General features: G+C 38.6%; 1 protein-coding gene across 1 annotated transcript in view; it reads left to right on the top strand.

Moving 5' to 3' along the window:
• The first annotated feature begins 5,265 nt into the window (after window positions 1-5,265).
• Window positions 5,266-11,155, top strand: part of whrna (whirlin a) — a 181,527-nt gene continuing 175,637 nt past the window's right edge. Inside the window, exons 1-2 of the mRNA XM_088070999.1 lie at window positions 5,266-5,466; window positions 9,606-9,687. The gene's annotated coding sequence lies outside the window, so the exon portion shown is untranslated. The remainder of the gene's footprint in view (window positions 5,467-9,605; window positions 9,688-11,155) is intronic.

Raw genomic sequence — 11,155 nt, 5'->3', positions numbered from 1 at the left:
AATAGTAAAGTCACAGTGTGAGTACACCTTGCATCTCTGCAGCAGGTACAAAAAGATTGGGGGTGACCCATAGCTGATGGGAAATGGGAGGCAGCTTGAACGATACTAAGACATCAGAGATATAGCTTGGAGAGAGCAATGGAGAGCCTTAAAAGTAACCAGTAAAATCTCAAAATCTATTCTAAAACATACTTGGTTTAAAAAAGAATTTACATAAAAACACAAGAAGCTGTAATAACAGTCAAGGCGGTATCCTACTGTGCAATCTAAGAAGAAAAAACAAAGGTTATTTCCATCTGTCTGACATTTATCGCACCCTCTCTCAAAACCGCCTCTCCAGTCAGCACGTGTGATATTTTTAAATCAGTACGATAAAGGCACAGTAAGACTTAATAATAATAACAGAATTTCTTTTTTTTTAATTTCAGTCTCAAGGAAAATGAAAGATGTGAACTCATATCTGAAACTGCCAAATTTCCATTTTTTAATATAATATATTGTTAAATTAAATTCATCTGGATCAGAATACCTGCAAGCTATAGCATATTTAATTATTATTGTTCTAATAACTGGTGTTTATTGTTTTTTTGGATCCCCATTTGTTCTTGCCAATACAACAGCTACTCCTCTTGGGTTCAATTGGCAGGTTTCCATTATAGATTTATGCAAAACTGAAGAGATGTTTATGAAATGTCGATAAAAAACAATTGTGAGATGACTGCGTTTCCACTGAGTGATGATATGTGACTTCTCCTCTTGTGATAATGTTCCAAGAAGCATGGCGATGGACGTTCAAAACGTTAGCAGGTTTATTTCTGTGGCAGCCACCGCACTAGCAATCGGTATTTCCAATCCAAAGTGACATAGGCGAGTTATACGATGCAATGACATCTCTTGCAGCGCCTGCTGCATCATGCCGATCGAGCCAGTTGCTTTATCATGTGACCTATAAAAGTAAAGCATTGCAGTTTTGCATCAAAAACCACCTCATGTGAGTGTAAATACTTTTTTTTTTATAAATGGGAGTTTTTCAAAATTGAAAAAATAATTGTTGTTCAGGCCTTATTTGGGATATTCCTAAAACCTGACCTGATACTTGTGCGCATTTAATCGCACACCATGATTGCGGCCTTGATGACCATCAATTTGGAATATTTAAGAAACTGAATACAGCGGTTTGATGAAAATGAATGCCATCCAGCCGGCAGACGAACCACGCACCCACACAGAATCATTGATCCCATTAGAGCTTTTAGCTGTTACAAGTGTGGGATTTACTGCTCCAGCCAGATGGTTTAGACTCCAAATATAATCCAGCGTTCTTTAAATCTTCTGTGCATAATTAGATTTGGGTGTTTCTCAGGTTTCTGTTGCTGTTGTTGACTTGAGGGATTCTGTGTGGAAGAGCTGTAGTAGTCTGCGGTTTGGCTCTAAGAGTTAGCTCGAGGCTTGAAACTGCAGCTCTCTCCCGAAAGAATACGAAGAATACGTTTTCGGGAACTAATTGTCACCCGAGGGGGAATTTAGAGAGATTTTCACCCCGAACTCACCAGCTGTCTGTAAGCTTTTTGCCAACAAATTGGGTTGAAAAAGTCCTCCCTGTAATGTATTCAAACTTGGTAAGTGCTGTTTTGAATAATTTAGTGAGTTGCACGTCGACAGTATGTATATATCTCCCTGCTGGAGATGTGTTTTAAAAAAGGTTGGATTTAAAGCTGCAAGGAAAATATGTTTCTCTAGGTAAATTACAGAAACTTTTGTTTGTTTTAATGATTTTAACTCACAAAATGTGCAAAACACTCCAACCTGATCCCACAGAGGTACCACGCCCCCACAAACAACACCAGGCTAAGACGCCAATTTGACATTGTGGTCAAACTGTTGAATTACAACTTCTGGGTTTTTTCTCATTCCAAGAAGCATGGCGATGGATGATCAAAACGTTAGCAGGTTTATTTCTGTGGCAGCCACCGCACTAGCAATCGGCATTTCCAATCCAAAGTGACATAGGGGTGTTAAGCAGGCAATATTGGAAAGGCAAGCCCCTTATACGTGTGAGCGGCCACATATGAGGGATTTCTGGGAGGTAAAGTCCACGAGGAATTGTGTATTCAAAACTTCTGGATGATCCGTTCAACTTTTGAAGAGTTATGCGATGCAATAACACGTCTTGTAGCGCTTGCTGCATCATGCCCGAAGGAGCCAGTTTCTACTGTCTGGCACATAGCCATGGCATCATGAGACCTACAAAAGCAAAAAAAGTGTTTCCACTGCAGTTTCGCTAAATATGGCCTTTGCATGAAATTCAACCTCATGCCAGCATAAAAACTTTTGTGACAAATAGGGTTTTTTTCGAAATCGATGTGTGGACGTTAGGCTTATTTTACATAGCAGTCTCAATTTGGGCTCTCTGGGGGTTAATGGAAACCTGTCTATTGATTTACATTAATGTAAACTGCACTCCAGAGTGCCCATAACATCACTGTCATGTGTTTACAAGTTCAACAGAGCCCAGTTGTGACTGCGCCCAATATCCAGCACTGATGCTAAGGTCAGCTTTAAATCATTTTCTTGTTACAGCTTTTTTGTGCTATAAGCAAAATTGTTACCAGTCATCCATCTCTTCTTTGACTAGCCCTCTAGATGTTATACTACATCATAGCACAGTTGTTTGGAATGGCATATCCCCCAAAAAACCTTTTGGATTGCATTTACACAGTCTCAGAAAGGCTTCTGTTAGCCAGAGACTGCAGAGAAAAACTTCTCAGCCTGATGGTACCCTGTCATGTTTATAGCTTCTGCTGCTAATGAGCACTACCTTGCTTGTATCGTGCACATGATGCACTACACGTTCCTGCTGCCGGCTGCTCACTATTCCAGTGATTGACAGTTGGTGCCAGCAATGTTCTCAGAAGCACAGCACTGCAGCTGTAAGCATAACTTTAGCTGTTTACAAGAAAACTCCACAGGCCGCCTTTAAGTTGCTGTTGAAAGATGGTGCCTGGGACTCCGCCGCTTCGAAGTCAGAGCTAAGGATGCTTTTCAGATGAGAGGCGAAAAAGTCTGCAAGAACGTTTCAAATGGTCAGGGGTGTTAAGCTATAAAGGATCATGAGCCAAAAAAAAGTCTGGGGATGAGCTGACCTGAAAATTTAATTGAAAAATGTGACATGATCAAGCCAAACACAGTAAAATAACTTCACATGATTAAAGGAGAAAGACCTACAATGTGTTCTAATGCAGGTGAGACTGTGTGTTTCTCTCTCTACAGGCTGTCTGTAAGGGTAGAGTTGATCATCTCTCCATCTTAATTCCTTCGGGTCTCTCCTCCACCTCAGCAGGATGATCCATGGGTGGTGCAGACTCACAGAGCAGCGCAACTCCTCTCATCACTGAGAGCCAAATTCTTGTGAGCAGCCGGAGACCTTGGCACCAGGCTGTGCTGTGAGCTGTTATCTATCAGCCAAATGTCATCCGCAGCTCTGTGGTCTCTCAGATGAGAAATTAAAAGAAAGGCCGAGGGATTGAGGAAGGGGAGGAGGAGAGATGAGAGCAGCTTCTCTTGCCTTTTGCCAGAATCATATATGTTACACTGATATAACATGGAAAAGTGGCATTGCTTTGTAAATAACCTGCCGCACTGAAGGCATCCTAGGCAGTCTTTAAATGTGAAATATATGCATTTTCATTAAAAAAACTTTTTCTCTCTTTACAATCAGCAGTTATTGCCAGAGTCTCCACAATCATAAAATACCTGGAAAAGTCATGGAACTTTAAAATTACATTTTGTGGCCGGGAAAAGTCATGGGATTGGTGAAAATCATGGAAAATTTGTTACAAGTCATGGAATTTTGTTGTGCCAAAATTAAATATTTATCATCACTGGATAACCTCAAAGAGATGCAAAAGTACCCCACAATTGCATAACAACCACATAAAGATGCAAAATTACCTCAAAAGAGACACAAGATAACCAACAAGATGCAAAAAAACACCACAAATGAGATGCAAAACAACTGCACAGATGCAAAAACACATCACAAACAGGGGCAAAAAAAACCCCAAAAGAGATGGCAAATAACCCCCAAGAGACACAAAAAAGCATCACAGAGAGGCGCAAAAAACCCAAAGTGATGCAAAATGACCTCCAAAGAGACACACATAAGCTCTAATGTGTGGACTCAAATTCCTCGTTATTCTGATTCTAAAGATTAGAGACTGGTTCTAGTAAAGGTTTGCACCCCATATTTTCTGTATTACAGATTTACCATGGATGATTCTGTTTCTTTGGCATGAGAACACTTATTTTCAGTACATTGGCAATATTGACATTTTCACTGAGTTTCATAAGGAACCACAAATGTCTGTATGAATGGAATCAAGTCACTTTACCCATTTTTCCACCAGACTTAGTGTGCCATAAAATTCAGCTTTTTTCCCCTCTCTTATTTATTCAACTGTGTGCTCTTTTGTCTTAATCGCTGATTTTATGTGTTATAGATTGTATACTGTCACATGTGCTCTTTCACAAAGTCAGCTGTACTCAGCTGTAAGCACTTAATGCACAGCTGCTGCTTGTGTAGCATGTTACAGTGCAGAGGAAGCCACTTTGAAAGCTTTGCAAGCTACCAATTACTTCACACATGAAGAAGTTGAACTACAGCAAAGCTACCCTGGGGAGAAACCTAGTTTAGCTGACTAAAGCTACTTAGAAGAAGCAGTTCAATTTTTTTTCCCCAAAAAGCATAAAATTGACATGATATAAAATCACAACAGAAAAAATAAAATAAAATAAATCAGTAAATAAAAGCCACTCAATAGAGTTCATTGCAAAATTTAGCCACTTACTGACAGGTTGTACATGTTGTACATGAAACATACTTCTTTGTGGTGTTTTTCGGAAATGCTTTTAAGTTGTTTCCTTCAGGCTTTAATAATATCCCTTTAAGGTATTGTGCTTTTATGGTAGAAATTGAATATAATAATAATTTAATAATTATATTTTAAACTTTATAAAATCAGCAAAGCTACTGCTGATCCTTGCACACTTATTGTACCTTTTTTTAACAATCAACTTGAATTCCTGATTAAAAAAAACAAAATAAAGTGAAAGTGTAAAATCCTTTTAATATCGCGCTGATTAGGAGAAAGCGCGTTAAGTGTCAATAAAAGTGCATTTTCTTTCTTTCTTTTTCTTTTTTGACTTTCTACCCCCCCCTTTATGTCCCTTTCGGGGCTCCTTACTAATTTGTTTGGATGTTGTAGTTTCGGTAACTACGTAGTAAAAAATAGCGAAATTTAACTTCTTGCATCACTTTGCAAGTGTGAATGTCGTCAAACCATCAGGAAACTACTGAAAAATGTGTTTTACGTCGCTGTAGGAAAGTGTGAAATGCCTCAAATGTCACTTAAAATTGCATTTTTGGAGGATTAGGACTTGGTGATGTGACGGCTTCACGGTATCGCGGTAAGTTAGCCGCTTGTGCTCAGCTGACAGCTGACTTTAACGTCAGCGTTAGTTCAGTCGTGAATGTTTTCTGTCTTAGCGTTTATGCTAAAAACGTTACTGCAGTTTTTATATTGCTCACGTTACTTCTTAGGTATGTGAATTATTTTTTGTATGTTAGCTAAACTCCGGTGTTGATTGTTTCCTCGTTTTCACCAAATCAAACCCGATTCAAACCCTCAGTTTTTATGACCTGATACTTTTAGTACTCACAACTTCATAGTTTTATTACGAACCTAAGTGTATTTTAGTGTGTTTTATTTACCTAAGCACTGTTACTTTTATGTAATATTTTTTTATTGCATTTTTATTTTTTAGTTGGGGCACTTACAAAATTCTATTTTACATTATATATTTTATTTAGCCTAAATCTTTTATTTATCTTTTAGGCATATTCTATATATCAATATCTATACCTATATCTATATAACTCTCTGTCTATCAATCTGTCGATATAGACATAGATAAAGTATTTCCTCTTCTGTATTCCCCCTGCTCCATTTCTTTTTTTATAAAATATAAAATTTTCACTATTCATATTATATGATATATTTATATATATAATCTTTTAAACTGTCTTTTTAACACTAATACTTTGATCAGTGCTCTCAAATAATGGTAAACTATAGAAGCTACATAAATGATCTTTCCTCTGCCCCTTCTGAGCATGTTTGTCAAACCTTTTTGTTTTATTTTATTTAAAACAAGAACATGTTTTTTCACCTCCTTGTGCACCTGTGCACCAACTACTGAGGCAGGAACTATTCATTGACAGGTGGAAACACTATCACACGTCTGTACATCAGTTCAGGTGTTTGTTTAGTTGGTTGTTGTTACGGAGGATTTCCTGTTGATAAGTCTCTCTAAGATGTGAGCTGGCTTTAGTAATGTAACTGTAGTAGACTAATGTTTTCTAAGCAAACTCAACATGGCTTTTGTCATTTATCGGACACATTATGAAAATAATATGAGTAATTCATCTCAAATCCTTTAAGTAACAGCTTGTTTTACTGTTATTCATATCACATCAACTGCTACAAGGCACCCGCCTGCATTTATCAGTTCAAAGGCTACCTTTGGGAAATATGTTTATTATTAAAACTTTAAACTGTCAATTTGATGTGTATGTCAGGGCCGTGATTTTCAATCAGTGGTCCAGGGGCCCGCAGGGATCCTTGAGGGAGTTCCAGAAAAATGGGAAATAGTTTATTTCTCCAATTTAACTCTTTGGAACCTCACTTTCCAAATAAGCAAGCGTTTAACGTTTCACTCTGAGCAAATTGGTGCAGTTTCTTTTAAAAACATGAAAAAAGGCAATAAGTAACTTCTCATTTTTTTATTTGTAACAAAATCACAAAATTAAGTAAATCTAACTTAATTTTAAGTACACTTAACAAATAGAGTAAACATCAATTAAGTCAATCAAACATCAATTAAGTCAATCAGTTTCCTAGATTTTATAAAGTGAAATTAACAAGATTCTACAGTGAGTGCAAAAATCAGGACAGAGCATAACGTCAAGCTTGAAACAGTATCTGTAATAAAAATTGAACCTCTGGCTTTGAATGCAGACCGCAGGTATTGCTGGTTGTGCATGCTGCTGCAGAGGGCTCGGTGCCTGGTTTCTGTTTACGAAGCCAGATCAGGCAGATTGGCTCTATCTGCTCGCCAGCATGCAGCGATCGCAATGTGCAGATTTTACAACGCATCTGCAATTTATGATTGATGTTCAGCTTATCCCCACAGATTATCTGACTAGTCATTTGTTGTGTGTGTGTGTGTGTGTGTGTGTGTGTGTGTGTGTGCTCCTGCCTGTTTGTGTAAATCTCCTGGAATTGTGTCATCCATCCGTCCACTGCTGCCATTAATGCAGCTGCTCGGCTGACTGTGATCCCACATCAGATCAAATAATCAATCATACACAAACACAGAGGGGCTATTTTTAGATGCGGATCAATATGGCGTTGAGGCAATTTAGGAGAGGATTTAAAAATTTAAAGGATTTTACCAAAGTCTTGACATTTTGATGTCATGAGCTCAACAGAAGTTGGTTACTTTGGTGACTTTGATGTCATCTTTTTCAAAGTTTGGCCCAAAAAACAAGTTACATAGAATTTCTCCTCTTTGGTGTGTGTGTTTTCTACATCTAAGAGACTGTCTTTGTAGGGGGGTTTTCAGACTTTGACCCACCTTCTACAAAGATAAAAGGCTGAACACGTTTCTTGCATGTTTAGTCTCTGGTTCTCGGCACAGCCTGTCGACGGCCTTTATTTAAACACCATGACAGCTTCTTCACCAGGAGATTCTCACATAGAAAAATGGATAGACTAGAAAGCAAGCTAATCACATGTAAGAGCCAAGGTGTTTGTAAAATCAGTTTATATTGATGTTCAGTTCAGAATGACACAACACTTTATTAAACTGCCTTACTTCAGACACAGGATGATTAGAAGTAAGAAGAAGTAAAGTGAAGCTCAAATTAACTAATAAAAGAGGTGCAAGAGTAGTGGCTTGGCCCTAAAAGACAAGACTTGGGTGGAATGAGCAATAACCAAACAAGTTTTTGCGACTGTCCTATTGATGCAAAGCTTTTGAGGTAGAAATAATAACTCAAACACAGTCCTACACAATCACTACAGCAGCCCCGCAACAGAAACTGCCTTTGTGAATTTTACAGTGTTTAATGTCTGTCTGACTGTCAGAGATGTATTGATATAATACTTTGGTAGGGCGCAGTATTGTAGCAACACTTTTTTTTTGTTACCAGTTGAAATTTGTCTGTGCCAGCCATGAGGTTTGAGTGTTATGTTGCCTCGATACAACCAAGTCCAGGCCTTTAAGTAGAGTAATATAATTTATATCCTGTCAAAATATCAAGCTAAATCTGGAAACATATGACTTCAAGAACTGTTTTACACCACGGCACTACTAACTGCAGCAGGAGGATGTTGTGACGGTTTAACAAGCCACTGCCAGTAACATGCACATTTGGCTTTGAGCATTTTTTCTTTACATTTCAGGCTTGTTACAGAAAAATAATGATACCAGTATCAGCACCAGTACCCTTAAAGTGATACCAATACCATTTAAGTGCTTCATTGGATGCCTATGATGTAAATGGAGTGGCGTGTAGTAGGGCTGTGCGATATGATGAAATGCGTCGTCTGACACTTAAAAGACAAACATCATTTCATATTATGTTATAGCATTTATTTCGTTTACATAATCTGGTAATGCTTTGCGTCCGCGTGAATGTGACATGTACTGTGAAAGCTTTTTGAATGTTTCTAAAAACTAGAAATACGCTATACAAGAGCAGGTCCGTTTACTATACCACACCACAGACTGTGTGGGTTTTGGAGCTGCTGGAGCAGGACTGATAGCTCCGTGTCAGGATAAATGATGAGAGTCCGGCCACACACACTCAGTGACAGGGTCAGCTCTTAGCTCCACATGGCTAATGTTGCCTAACTGTTAGTGGCTGGTTTAACGACAGAGTCGAGGATTCTGGTGTCAGTGTGACTTTTTTATGACTGTTAAATAGCTCCGTTTTGCATGTTACTCACTGGGCAGGAGTTCAGCTGACTGTTTGCTTGAAAGAGAGCAGCTCTGTTAACTGCAGTAACAGAAAATGTGCTGATTCAGTCGGAAATGTGGGCAGTCAGGTGTCAGGACCCCTGGTGCAAAAAGGATCAAACGCAGCTCTCATGGATGTTTGACTGAACACATTACGATACTGTTTGGTACCATGTTATTTTAGTCAATACTGTGAATGCATAGATTAGTCATACAGATTTCCAGCCCTATTTACATTTAAATTTTCAATTTCACATTGTGACAGCACTGTGATTAATGTGTGGCTCGCTTTAAGCACAAAAACCACTCAGTTCATATTTAGGGAAAGATCATGTTTTGGCTTAAAATACCCAGATGTTGTCATCACAACCACAGCTGGAAATGTGTTGACACAAATAATGGCGTACAAATGTTCCATAACCATGATTTGCAGAAACATACAATGAAAATGATTTTGGGTTGCATTGTGACTTGAATAAGCTGCAGGAGTGATGTAGTCTCACGCTCTTTCGTTCTCTCTATAGATTGCATAATAAGCCCTTCAGGTTGCGGTTATACATGCAACGTGATCCTGGATGGAGCCAGTTTCAACGCCTGCATAGAAACGTGAGTGAAAAAACATGACTGATACAACTGCGGTTTAGACACACACTCACCCAGACTCTCTCCTAGCTACTAAAATATGGCACCAGTTGATTTAATGTGAATTATTAATCTGTTGTAGTGCTGATGTAATTTGGTTGATGCCCTTTAAACTTGCAGAGTCTGATACCAAACCCAAGCAATAATTCTCTGCAGCTTCACTATGAACATTTAACTTTACACTTTGCCATTTGAACCAGTGTGAATATAAAGCTGTTACTTTGTGCAGCTTTAAACATAAATGGCTTTTGTCCAAAAAGACCACCTGTTTAAAGCCGATTTATCTTCCATTCAATGAGAATTGATGACTCTGTTAAGCTTTTAGTCATATTAAGCCTATTAAGTGCAGTATTTAAGCCTTGTTAAGCCTGCAGAATAATAACAGTTAACCATGAAATGTGGTAATGTAAGTGTGAGTAGGCAACCTTCTTTATTTCCTGTTTGATTTTCCTGGAGCAGAAGACCCTGGTCATACTGATCAACTAAAAGGAGTAACCATACAGTAAAGCTACATTTCTGTCCAACATACACTCACAGAGTCACACACAGAGCTGTTATCATAATGCAGCAGTTAATCTCACAGCGGTCATCTCTTCATTAACACGTTAATTGTTCCGCCACCAAGAAAGACTCCGTCTCCGTCCGTCCCTGGGAGTGTAAGCGCTCGGCGTTCAGCTAAGAGCTTCTGCAGTTAAATTGAAAACTGCGATAATAGCCAAAATCATTAGCTCTATGGGAGTTCTTGAAAAAGCCATTGTGTTCTTCTCTTTTTCGCATCTTTCGCTCTCTCAGTCATTCACTTTCATTCTCACACACACTGAACTTTTCTTTTTTGTGTCTCATCTCTGCTGCTCTGCTTGCTGTGCAGCGTGTGGTCCGTCCATTATAATACAGTTTGGCTTCTCAATGTGTCCCACTGGAGAACTCCTCTAATTACTGTCATCGATCAACTACAGACACACACAAGTGCACAGACATGTACAGAGTCTGCTCAGCCACACAGACCAAAGAACCTGTACAAATATTTGCTGTATTAACGTTTTTTAGTCGCAGAGCTGGACACAGTTTCTCAGTGTTATCTCTGTACCTGTCTCTTAAACAGATATGTAAAATGATTTTCTACTGTTAATTTATTGCATTTCCACCTGTCTATATACAGACATTGCCCAGTTGCCGGAAGAAAATGTTGGAATTGCAAGTTTCTGCAAACCGATTTACAAATGCATTACATTTGTATTTTTCATTTGTATCATATCAACATTTCTTAAGTTATATAGTGACTGATAACGTTTATCAACTGAGTTTTTCATCGGTAGGCTGAAAGGATGATGGATGCCATGAGACCTAAGCGAGACATCTGCCAATCTGCAGACCACTGTTCAGAACAAGCAAACAACAAAAACAGGAGTTTTTCTAGCATTGGCGGCATTTC

Source organism: Plectropomus leopardus, chromosome 20 (assembly GCF_026936395.1).
Source record: "Plectropomus leopardus strain MGB_pleo_1.0 chromosome 20, ASM2693639v1, whole genome shotgun sequence".
Lineage (NCBI taxonomy): Eukaryota > Metazoa > Chordata > Actinopteri > Perciformes > Serranidae > Plectropomus > Plectropomus leopardus.
The sequence above is the reverse complement of the archived record's forward strand: the minus strand, read 5'-3'. Positions and strand labels throughout refer to the sequence as shown.